The sequence below is a fragment of the Chrysochloris asiatica genome, unplaced genomic scaffold (assembly GCF_000296735.1).
Source record: "Chrysochloris asiatica unplaced genomic scaffold, ChrAsi1.0 scaffold00148, whole genome shotgun sequence".
Classification (NCBI taxonomy): domain Eukaryota; kingdom Metazoa; phylum Chordata; class Mammalia; order Afrosoricida; family Chrysochloridae; genus Chrysochloris; species Chrysochloris asiatica.
The window spans coordinates 5,949,988-5,963,010 of record NW_006408666.1 but is presented as its reverse complement, the minus strand read 5'-3'; the positions used below and the strand labels follow the sequence as shown (position 1 = coordinate 5,963,010).

Below are 13,023 nucleotides of genomic sequence, written 5' to 3'. Positions count from 1 at the left end.
TGTGCATATGCCCTCTCTTCTTATCAGCTGGATGCTTCACTCTCCACTCTAGTCCTCTGTGCCTATGTCACTGACTCTGGGCCCAAGAGTCCCCAGGTCTTGTCACACTGCTGGCCAACCAGGTCTCCAGCCAGGTTGACAGGAGTGTATTGAACATTGCTAGGGCTTAGCTCGCAGCTTCACTGGGCATGTTGTAGCCCCATTTTAGATATTCCAATCAGTTATAGGCAGAAGAAGGACTTACAAGCTTCCTATGGTGATATTTTTTGCTATTCCTTTCTCTCCCCTACCAGTGCCTATTTTATAATGGTATGCCAGGGAAACCAAGATTCGAAAGACAGCCAAGCATCTTAACATTATTTCCCCCCTTTTCCCCATCACACCCATGTCACAATCCCTGTATCCCAGATCCTTGTTGTTCCAAGGTTGTGCATACATCATTATTTACCTCTGTCCCACTTAGCCCATGCAAACCTACATAATTGTTTTCCCATCTGCTTTGTTCTTCCATTCCCCTCCCCCTTCTTGTGCATTGCTCCCTCCCCAGCACAAACCTATCCTATGTCTATTCCTTGCCCTGTGCTCCACCTTTACCTCTCTCCCCCACCCACCCCCCACATCCAGGTAACCAGCAAAATACACCCGCTTTAGTATGGGTTATTTTTCTTAGTCTTTTACAGTCCTGTTCAGTATTTCTCCTTTTGTGACTGACAAATTTCACTCAACAAAATGTCCTCAAGGTTCATCCATGTTATGCAGTGGCTTGCAGCTTCTTTGTTATTCTTCAAGGTAGCATAACATTCCATTATGTGTATGTACCACAGTTCATTTATACATTCTTCAGTTGATGGGTACTTTGGCTTTCTCCATCTTTTTGCTATTGTAAATAGTGCTCCTGTGAACATTGGTGTGCATATATCTACTCATGTTATGGCTCGTATTTCTTGTGCATAAATACCGAGTAGAGGAATTGCTGGATCATAAGGTATTTCTATTTCCAACCTTCTGAGGAAGCACCATCTTGCTTTCCAGAGAGGTTAGACCATTTTGCAGTCCCACCAACAATGCAAGAGTGTCCCAGGCTCTCCACATCCCCACCAGCATTTATTGCCCTCTACATTTTTTATCTTTGCTGTTATTGCTGGTGTGAGATGATATCTCATTGTTGGTTTGATTTGCATCTCTCTAATGGCTAGTGATAGTGAACATTTCATCATGTTTGTTGGCTGCCTGGATCTCCTCCTTGGTGAAGTGTCTGTTCATATCCTGTGCCCATTTTTCAATTGGGTTATTTGTCTTTTTCTTGAAAACAGAAAATTTCAAAGCACAGCTCAAGAAGACAAAATCTTTGTAATACACAAAGAAATGTGTGAAGACCTAGAATTAAAATACCCAAAGTGATGAACCAGTTCAGCATTTATCAAGTTGGAGGAACTTAAGGAAAAAAATCCAAGCCACAGGTTGCAATATTGAAGGATTTTATCAGCAAAATATTGAATGATACAGAAAACATCGAAAGAAGATAAAAGGAATTCACAGTCACTATACCAGAAAGAATTGGTTGATTTTAAATAATTTCAAGATGTAGCATATGATCAAGAACTGATGATACTATAGGAAGAAGACCAAGCTGTATTGAAGACATTGGTGAAAAACAAGGCTCTGGGAATTGATAAAATACAAATTGAAATGTTTCAACAAATTGATGCAGTACTTAGTAATGTATGCCAAGAAATTTGGAAGACAGCAGCCTGGTAAACTGATTGGAAAATTCTCTATTTGTGACTATTCCAGAGAAAACTGACTCACTAAAATGTGGGAATCATCAAACAGTATCATTAAATCACATGCAAGTAAAATTTTCCTAAAGATGATTTAAAAGGGTTTTAGCAATACATTGACCAGGAGAATCCTGAAATTCAAGCTGGATTCAGAAGAGGACACTTGTTACTTTGAGCCATTTAATTAAATTGCAAATTCGATTAAGTCTCCTAAACATCTTTCTTGTATTCTTTGCTTTCACCCAAGATCCACCTGATGTCAGCAATGATATCCCTAGTTCCATCTTGTCTTCGGAATCTGGTTTGAATTTCTGGTGATTGCCTGTCGATGTACTGTTTCAACCATTTAAAAATGATCTTTAGCATAATTTTATTTGTATGTGCTATTGATGACATTGTGCGATGATTTCTACATTATGTTGGGTCACATTTCTTTGGAATGGGTACAAATATGTATCTCTTCCAATCAGTTGACCAAATATGCAGTCATCTTCCAGAATTCTTGGCATGGATGATTGAGTTCCTCCAGTGCTACATCAGCTTGTTGAAAGATTTCAAATTGTGTTCATCTGTTCCTGGAACGTAGCTTTTCACCCCTGCCCACAGTGCAGCTTGGACGTCTTCCTTCAGTACCATCAGTTCTTGATCATATGCTACCTCTTGAAATGTTTGTATACTTATAATTTGCTTTTGGTGCAGTGAATGTGTATTTTTTCCATTTTCTTTTTATGATTTCTGTCTCATTCAATATTTTACCTATAGAATCAATATTGTAACCTGAGGGTTGATTTCTTCTTCTTCTTCTTCTTCAGTTCTTTCAGCTTGAGAAATGCTGAGCATGTTCTTCTCATGGGTTTCTAACTCAGCTCCAGATGTTTGCATACTGATCGTTGTACTAGTTTTCTGCAGCTGCCCTTTGAAATGTTCTGTTCAGCTCTTTGACTTCCTCATTTCTTCCATTCACTTGAGCTTCTCTATGCGCAAGAGTAAATGTCAGAGTTTTTTTTTTTTTTTACATCTATTTTATATTTAGCCTTTTCTTTATTTCTTATCTTTTTTTGATCTTTGCTTTCCTCCTGTATGATGACCATGATGTCATCCCACAACTCTTCACGGTTTCTGTCATTTGTGTCTAATGCATCATATCTGTTCTTCAGATGGTCTTAAATTCAGGTGGGATGTATTCAGCATCATATTTTGGCTCTTATGGACTTGTTTTAATTTTCTTCAGTCTACCTCTGCAATGGTTTTGGGTGATGTTTTAAGCTTCTCCACTGTTTCTTTGCACAGATGTAGGCAATTTGATACCTGAGTATGCCATCTGGTGAGGTCCATGTGTATAACACTTACTGAAGTGGGGAAAACCAGGGAGCAACAGAGGTCATCAAGTGAGTAAGATATGAAATGAAAAGTTCTGTCTCCATTGGTGAGTTTTAAAGGAATAATTTGGGTGGAATGGTAAAGAAAATTGAGTTAAAACAAGTTGAGGATAGACTGCAATGTAAGGGAGATACTGCAAGGTCACATAAACCAAGACTGTTTTTCGATCATAAAGTTAGTGTTGCGTGGACAGAACATGCACATTAAAGTATACTCAAAATAAAATGTCTATATGTTCATTTATACATCATGTGTTTGTGAAGTTCACAGTTATTGCTGGCAATGTTTATGTGTTACCTAGCAATGTTTATGAATTGTCTGCTATAGTTGAGCTGATAGCCCTTGAGCAATGAGATGTGTTCTCTGAAGCTCATCTTATCTAAAATCAATCATTGGCCTCTTACCTTTCCTTTGTTCTCAATGTATAAAGATACCTCTCTCCATTTGCATGGTGCAACAGCTGGCATTTTGGCCTTGTGCTGCCCATCAAGAACTTTTCTATCTACCAATAAACCTTTAAAAAATGAAAAAAAAAAATATATATGTGTGGTCTGCTGAAAGGCTGAGGTGGTAGACACTATGTACTACTTCATGGGCATGCTTGTTTCTCTACCCCAGAGTAACTTTGGGAATATATAAAATATTTCATAGAGGGATGATTTTAGAATAGATTTATTCGGTTGAAAATGAGTAAATTGGACAAATGAAATTGAATTTATGCTTATTAATTTCAGAACAATATTAGTAAATGCTTATTCCTCTGCAAGATGCCGCAAGTGAGAAAATGGTACCAAGGACTTCCTGAATGATCCATCTGATGGAAGCTTGTAAGTCAGCTGGGTGGTTAATAGAACAGTACAATAAATGGCATGGGGGAGTATGGAAAAATATGATAAAAATTTAAAGGAAGGAAAAAGCATAGTATATATTGATCAAATTTAGAGTTAAAATTAGGGAAAGATTAGAATATAATTGAAATTCCAAGAGCTAGCAAAGGATTCAAATAATAGGTGAGATTTATGTAGCTTGGAAAGCAAAACTAAACTTAAGAATTCATTGTCAGTAATACTAATAGTTAATATTTATTGAACAATTTCTACTTGCTAGACACTAAGTTAAGTTGTATATGTGCACCCCCATGAAATTAATATCAACACTATCTTTATAGTTACCGCTGGGGAGATCAGAGGCAATGGATAATAACACCCAGATCATCGTTAAGTGACACGAATAGCTGCCAACTCATAAAGTCTGTATAGGGTTTCCAATGAGTGGCTGGTGGGTTAGAACTCACCCCATAAAGCTATACCAGTTTTAAAACGAGATTGTTGGAAAACAAAATGTAATCATTCTATTATACCTATCATTGGTACAACAGCTTCTTGAGCACTTCAAATTAACTAATTAATATTAAAACAGGTTCAATTCAAAAAGGTCAGGAGGGGGAGTTCGCCGTGGTCACTCGCCGCCGGAGGGGCAGAGCACGCAGGAGGATCGGGGTGCCGGGTTGGCTGGTTGCCAACCGCAGGGCCGCAGAATGGCTGCCCTTTATGGGGGTGTAGAGGGGGGAAACACAAAGTCCAAGGTGCTGCTGCTCTCCGAGAATGGGCAGATCCTGGCAGAAACGGACGGACCCAGCACAAACCACTGGCTGATCGGGGCCGACCAGTGTGTGGAAAGGATCAACGAGATGGTGAACAGGACCAAGACGAAGGCAGGGGTGGACCCTCTGGTACCTCTGCGCAGCTTGGGCTTGGCCCTGGCCGTTGGGGAGCAGGAGGACACGGCCGAGATCCTGGTGGAGAAATTCAACAACCAATTCCCTCACCTGAGTGAAAGCTACATCATCACCACGGATGCTGCCGGCTCCATCGCCACTGCTGTGCCAGATGGTGGAATCATTCTTATCTCTGGTACAGGTTCCAACTGTAGGTTCTTCAACCCGGATGACTCTGAGGGCGGCTGTGGAGGCTGGGGCCACATGATTGGGGACGAGGGCTCGGCCTACTGGATCACACACCAAGCAGTGAAAACAGTATTCGACTCCATGGACAACCTAAGGACGGCTCCTTATGACATTGACTACATCAAACAGGCCATGTTCAACTATTTCCAGGTGCAAGGTCGGCTAGGAGTCCTCACCCACTTGTACAGGGATTTTGATAAAGGCAAGTTTGCTGGGTTTTGCCTCCCAGTTGCAGAAGGTGCTCAGCAAGGTGACCCCCTTTCCCGGAACATTTTCTGGAAAGCTGGGGAAATACTGGGCAAACACATTGCAGCTGTGTTACCTAAGGTAGACCCGATCTTGTTCCAAGGAGAGATGGACCTCCCCATCGTGTGTGTGGGCTCTGTGTGGAAATGCTGGGAGCTGCTGAAAGAAGGATTCCTTTCGGTTCTGATGAAGGGCAGAGAGAGCCTACCTCAGAACTTGTTCTCCAGATTCACCTTAATGAAGCTAAGGCAGTCCGCGGCTCTGGGTGGAGCCAGCCTGGGGGCCAAGAGCATTGGGTACCTCCTGCCGATGGACTATAAGGCCAATGTCATCGCATTTTACTCCTACACCTTCTCTTGCGGGGCTGGAGCCAGCGGCCTCACCTCCAATACGAATGGACAATGGTTGCTGGAAAGGAGGAGGCTTTTTCTGTCTTTTTTCTTAGGAAGAAAACAGCACATGTAAAAGAAAATACACACAATTTATCCACTCCCCCCTCACACTTCCCCTGTTTGTGAGGGGATTTTTCTTAATTTGCAATTCAAGATTAGAAAAATGAATGGATAAATTTAGAAAGCCTAAATTATGTACAGAGAGATGAGACCCAGACAGTGATGAATATAATACCTCCTATTTAGACTGAAAAACAAAAGAACATTTGTCATGAAGGAGAGAAAACTTCAGAATGTTTTGTTTTATCAAGCTAAGGAAGGTAATATCTCAGTAAACTTCAAAATCCCCAGAGGAAAGTATCCTGTTCAAATGAACAGTTAGGGGGTTACAAGTGTTCTCAGATCTTCACAAAATAGAACAGAAGGCAGATGTGTGTGTGTGTGTGTGTGTGTGTGTGTTTAGTGAGGTGTGGATGGGGACTTCGATGCAAAGGTTGGGAGTAGAGAAACTTGAGGGAATTCCTGAAGTGGAAAGAAGGCATTCCGGTGAAGGAATTATGTTCTAGAAGTAGAAAGAAGATTTCCTGGCACTTTCATCAGGATGCGTCTGATCCTTTCACTCCATAAACCTTAATGTCCGGCTCCAAATGAACCATGCTAAGTCACCTGGGCTGGACTCATTATGAGAGTCTGAAACTCAGAGAACCATCCCTTGCCTTTCATCTCGCATTACTTCAAAAACACTAGAAACCAGAGTTGTCTTCTTTCCCAAGCTCTGGGCACATTTCTTCTAGGAGTGTAATATCCATTGAATGAAAATAGCTGTCCACTATCAATAAATAAGAAGTATTAAACAAACTCACTCTAATGGAACTGTGCGGGGGTGCAAGGGATTCAGAGCCAGTCAAGCATCTCAGTGGCTTAATCCTGAGGATGTCACTTCATACATAGAGGCAGTGAAGGGAGTCCCGAGCTCCCGAAGCTTTCCAACTGCACATGGATCAACAAGTTAGGGGACATATTCATGAGAACAGTGCTTCCTATCACCATCAGGGTTCAACAAGCTCATCATTAGCATTATGGGAGAAATTTCACCTTGCCTGCATCTGAAAATGCCCTCTGTTCACAGCTGGTGCATGTGTGTGTGTGTGCGCACGCATGTGTCTTGTATTTAGATGTATGTTTGAAGGTGTGTGTCGGATTGTGCCTGCAACATTAGGGAACTGGTGGATGAAGTTTTTAAACAGACAAAAGCAGAATGTTTCTGACAAAAATCAAAAGTGTGTGGAATAAGTAAGGCCATTTCTTCTCCCCCTTTCCACTCTCTGCCCCCCAAACACACACACTAACAATGCATCCTTCTGATATATCTGAAGCTTGGAAATCCAGAATTGTGGATATTTCTGGAGGTCCTTGCTTTCACCCACTGTTTTTTTGTTGCCCTTTAGTGCTGTAGACTTGTTTTTGACTCATGGCAACCCTGCATAAGATTTCCGGGGTGCAGCTGGTAAGTCTGAGCTATCAGCCTTCCAGTGCTTATCCTAGAGCCCCACACCAGGACCCCTTCTCCCACAAGTTCTAATGCCATCAAACTAACCCTGATGGATAGTGGAGTGGCCACTGACCACCAAGCTTGCTTCTGCTATTCTGGTTGGGCAGGTGACTAGAAACACAGGACTCGCTACATAATTTGCAGTGTCCAGTGCAAAATGAAAATGCAGGGCCCCGTATTAAAAAACAGATTCAGAATTTCAAGAAGGCTGCAGCAAAACATTAAGCCAAGCACAGTGGAACCAGCCCAATAGAAATGAATCAAAGACCAGAATTCCTAAAAGAGTCACATACATTTGTATTATTCTATTCAACTTAGAACATGTCCATTCATTATTCGACATTTCCAGAGTGTACCAGTGTTAACCTTCCTTTCAAAATAGGGTCCCTGTTAAAATCCGTGGTGACTTAGAATGATTTAACACGCAGGCCTGGTCCCTTCAGCATGGTGTGAATTTAACTCATCCACTCCCTATGTCAGTTGTCAGTTGGTTCTTGTCTCTCATGAAAAACTACTGTAGATTGTCGCTGAGTCTCTGCTGATATATGTTGTTAAAGTGCCGTGGAGTCGGTTCCCACCCATGGTGACCCTGTACAGGGTTTCTGAGGTTGTAAATCTCTACAGGAGTGGAAAGCTGTATCTTTCTCCTGCAGAGAGGCTGGTAGTTTCAAACTGCTGACCTTAAGGTTCGTAGCCCGATTTGTAACCACTACGCTACCAGAGCTAAGGGCCCTATAAAGCAGATTACAACTGCCTGCAGGGTTGCTTTGGTTATAATCTTTACCAAAATAGACAGGCTGCTCTTCCAAGGAGCAGCTGATGAGTTTGAATCTCTAAGTTTCTGGTCAGCAGCCAAGTGTGTAACCATTGTCTCAGGGTTCCTTTCATAACACAATTTTGGATAGATCCATAGATTTCCATTCTTTACAAAAATGGTGTGATATCCTGCCTCAGTTATCTACCCTGTAAAATAGTAAAAGAAAATCTTACTCCTGCTCTGTGTCATCTCCTTAGGGATCTTTTTGCTTAAAGAATTGACAAATCATGACTAAAACCCCCTGCATGCTTACTGTCTGGAGATGATTGGCTGCACTCAATCTTCCAAGTCCATCCCCATCAACAGTTGGGAGGCCATCTCCCTGGGCACCCTACCAATGTATTGTTTCTAGATGCTGATGCTCCTATAAAATCTATACATTCATATGCAGGAAAATCATTTCAAACCCACTGTCGAAAGGAAAAACCATGTTTATGTTATTTCACTTTAAGATTAGTAATTGACAGTTCTGGAACTAAGTCATTATTACTACTTCCTAAAAATGCAGGTTTGGGGATTTAGCTCTGTTAATTTAAAAAAAAAAAAAAAAGCAATCAGAAAGTTATGGTCATAAGACATAGATAAATAAGTACTTTTAGTTGTAACTGTGTGAAATGAATTGTCCATAAGTGCTGTCGAGTCAGATCCTATTCATAGCAGACACTGTAGAGGGTTTCCAAGGAACAACTGGGAGGTTTGAACTATCAAAATTGAAGTAGCAGTCCTGTGCCACAGGAGGACTTCAAGAAATGAATAAAGTCACAGTAGAGGGATATCAATGCTGGTGTCAGATGGTCCTTGGCAGAAAGCAGAAAATATCAGAAATATATTTACTTACGTTTTATTCACGATGCAAGGATTTTTGACTGTGTGGATGAAAAGCTATGGATAACATTTTTGAAGAATGGGTATTCCAGAACACTTAATTGTTCTCATGAGGAACCTGTATAGAGAGGAGAAAACAGTCATTCAAACAGAACAAGGATATAGTCAAGAGTTTAAAATAAGGAAAGGTGTGCACCAGGGCTGTATTCTTACACGTACTTATTCAATCTGTATGCTGAACAAATAATCTTGAGAAGTTATATTATATAAATAAGAACATGACATCAAGATTAGAGAAGACTCACTAACAACCTTTGATATGCAGATGATACAACCTTGCTTGCTGGAAGTGAAGAGAACTTAAAATATCTAGTGATAAAGATCAAAGAACATAGCCTTCAGTATTGCTCCTCAATGTCAGGAAAACAAAAATCCTCACCACTGGACCAATAGATAGCATCACGATAAAAGGAGAAAAGAGAGAAGTTGTAAAAGAATTCATTTTGCTCAGATCAACCATCACCACTCATGGCAGCAGCAGTCAAGAAATCAAATGACTTATTGCATTAAGCAAATCTGCTGCACAAGACCTTTTTAAATTATTCAAGAACAAAGAAGTCAGCTTGAGGAATAAGGTGCACCTAATCCAAGCCACGGTATTTTCTATAGCACCATATGCATGCAAAAGTTGGACAATGAGTAAGGAAGACCGTAGAAGAATTGAAACATTTGAGTTATGGTGTTTGAGGAGAATATTCGAGTACCATAGACTGCCAGAAAAAGAAAGACATTCTGTGTTGGAATATGAAGTCAGAATTTTCTTTAGAAACCAGAATTGTAAAACTTCAACTCTCATACTTCAAATATATTATTAGTAGAAATCTGTATCTAGAAAAAGACATTATTCTTGGTAAAATACTGGTGTTGTTGTTAGATGCTGTTGATTCAGCACTGACTCTTAGAGACCCTATTCACAACAGAAGGAAACACTGCCCAGGTCTGGGCCAACCTCATTATTGTTGCTACGTCTGACCTCTTTGCTGCTGCCACTGTGTCAATCCATCACATTGGGGGTCTTCTTTTATTTCTCCAACCCTCCACTTTACCAAACATGATGTCATTCCCTCCTGATAATGTGTCTGAAGTATGAGAGACAAAGTCTGGCCATCCTGTCTTCTAAGAGCATTCTGGTTGTTCTCCTTCCAACACAGATCTATTTGTTCTTTTAGCAGTCCATGGCACTTTCAATATTCTCCTCCAATGCCATAACTCAAATGCATCAATTCTTCTATGGTATTCCTTGTCCAACTTTCACATACATATGAGGTTATTGAAAATGCCATGGCTTGGGTCAGGAGCACTTTAGTCCACAAACTGACATCTCTGCTCTTCAACACTTTAAAGAGGTCTGTTCAGCAGATTTGCCTAATGCAATATTTCGTTTGATTTCTTGACTGCTCCTTCTATAAATGTTGATGTTTGATCTGAGCAAAATGAAGTCTTTCTCCATTTATATGGATGTTGTTTATTGGTCCAGTGTTGACAGTACTCATGAGAAACCTGTACATAGAACAAGAGGTAGTGATTCAAACAGAACAAGGAGACACTGAATTGTTTAAAATTAGGAAAGGTATGTGACAGGGTTGTATTCTTTCACCATATTCACTCAATCTGTATGCTGAGCAAATAACTCAATAAATTGCATTATATGAAGAAAAATGTGGCATCAGGACTGGAGGAGGACTCATTGACAACCTGTGATATGCAGATGAAACAAGCTTGCTTGCCGAAAGCAAAAAGGACTTAAAATATTTAATGATGAAGATCAAAGACCCAGCCTTCAGTATGAGTTGCACATCAAAGTAAAGAAAACAAAAATCCTTACCACTGGACCAATAAATAATACCCATTGAAGTCAAAGAATTCATTTTGCTTGGAACAACCATCAGCACTCATTGAAGCAGCAGTCAAGATATTCCTCGTTCCATCGCCACTTCTGAATCCAGCTTGAACTTCTTGAAGCTCTCTGTCCGTGTATGGTTCTAGCCATTTTTGTATTATCTTTAATAAAACTTCTCTTTCACAGGATATCAATATTACCCAATGATTTTTGCACTCTGTTGGGTCACTTGTCTTTGGAATTGGGCACATGTATGGATCTCTTCCAGTCATTTGGCCAGGTAGTTGTCTTCCCAAATTCTTGTCATAAATGAGTGAATGCCTCCAGTGCCACATCAGTTTGTTGAAAGATTTAAATTTGTATTCCACCAATTTCTGGTGCCTTGCTCTTTGCCTTCAATGCACCTTGGACTTCTTCCTTCAGTATCATTGGCTCTTGATTATATGCTACCTCTTGGAAAGGTTGAACATCAGCCATTCGTTTTGGTACAGTGACTCTGTGTACCTTCCATCTCCTTTCAATGCTTTCAGCATCAGTCAATATTTTATCTATATTGTTGGTAAGTACCATCAAGTCAGTTCATAGTGACCTTGCATAGGGTTTCTAAGGAGTGACTGGTGTGCTTGAACTGCTGACCTTGCGTTTCAAACCGACATTGCAGTCTAGCGCATTACCCTACAACACCACACCTGGACTCCATTTGCCCATAGAATGCTTCAATACCGCAAGTCAAGGCTTGAATTTTTTCTTCAGCTCCCTCAGCTTTTAGAATGCTGAGCATGTTCTTTTCTTTTGGTCTCCTAACTCTATCATGCGTTCTCCAGCCTCATTTCTGTCTCCTAGGACATATTTTTAACTACTGATCCTTCTTCTTTGTTTCCAACATTTGTATTCTAATCACCAGTAACTATCAATATATCTTGATTGCATGCTTGATCTATTTCAGACTGAAGAAGTTGGTAGGATTCTTCCATTTCATCAATGGTTTTAGCGATTGGTGCATAAACTTTAAAAATATGGTATTAACTGTTCTTCCTAGTAAGCATATGGATATTATCTTATCACAGACAGTATTATACTTCAGGATGGATCTTGATATGTTCTTTTTGATAATGAATGAGAGATGCCATTCCTCTTCAATTTGTCATTCCTGGCATAGTAAATCATGATTGTCAGATTCAATATGGCCAATACCAGTCTACTTCAGTGTATTATTCAGGGCATTAATGTTTATGTGTTCCATCTCAACTTTGGCAATTTCCGATTTTCCTAAATTCACTCTTGTACATTCCATGAGCTGATTATTAATATATGCTTACTTCTGTTTCTCTTCATTTTGAGTTGTGCCCCATCAGCAAATGAAGGTCCTGAGGACTTTACTCCATTCAAGTCATCACAAACAACCGTACTTTGAGGAGGCAACTCTTCTCCACTTGCATTTTTAGTGCCTTCAAACCTGTGGGGCTCATCCTCTGGTACTATATCTGACAAAGTTCTGGTGCTCTTCATCATGCTTTAGTCAATATTCTGATGTTGACAATTTTCCACTGTTAATTCATTTGGTTGACTAAATAATCAGAAGTAGTCCATCTGTCCTTCTTCCTAGTCTTTCTGTGTCTGGTAGCACAGAAGTATGTCCACTGGCGGTGACCCTGCTGGTGCTTAAAATACCTGTGGCATAGATTCCAGAATCACAGTAACTCGAAAGTCACCACAATATGACAAACTGACAGTTGAGTGGTGGTGGTAAAATAAACGGTCATCCAAAAAGAGGAAGATCCCCAAAGACATGGAATGCCACAGAGGCAGCAGCAACCAGCTTAAGCATCTCAATCATTGCGTGGATGGTTCAGGACCGGGCAATGTTTCATTTTGGTGTGCATAGGCTTGCTGTGAGTTGTACCTGACTCAATGGTACCTATGAATAACAACAATAACTACCTCTTGGGAGTGCCATGGCTTTCTAGCATAAACATTGGATTGCCAACCACAATGTTGAATATACCAGTTGCTCCACAGAGAAAGATGAGGCTTTCTGCTCCCACAAAGACTTATAGCCTCAGGAATCCTACACAGGGTTCCTATGAGTCAGAACCAAATTAATGGCACACAACAAGAGCAATAACAGCAACTACTCGGAGTCACACTGTGTTCCCTACTATCT

At 40.5% G+C, this 13,023-nt stretch overlaps 1 pseudogene; it reads left to right on the top strand.

The window, feature by feature from the left end:
• Positions 1-4,698: 4,698 nt before the first annotated feature.
• LOC102841514 lies at positions 4,699-5,838 on the top strand (annotated as a pseudogene).
• Positions 5,839-13,023: the final 7,185 nt, after the last annotated feature.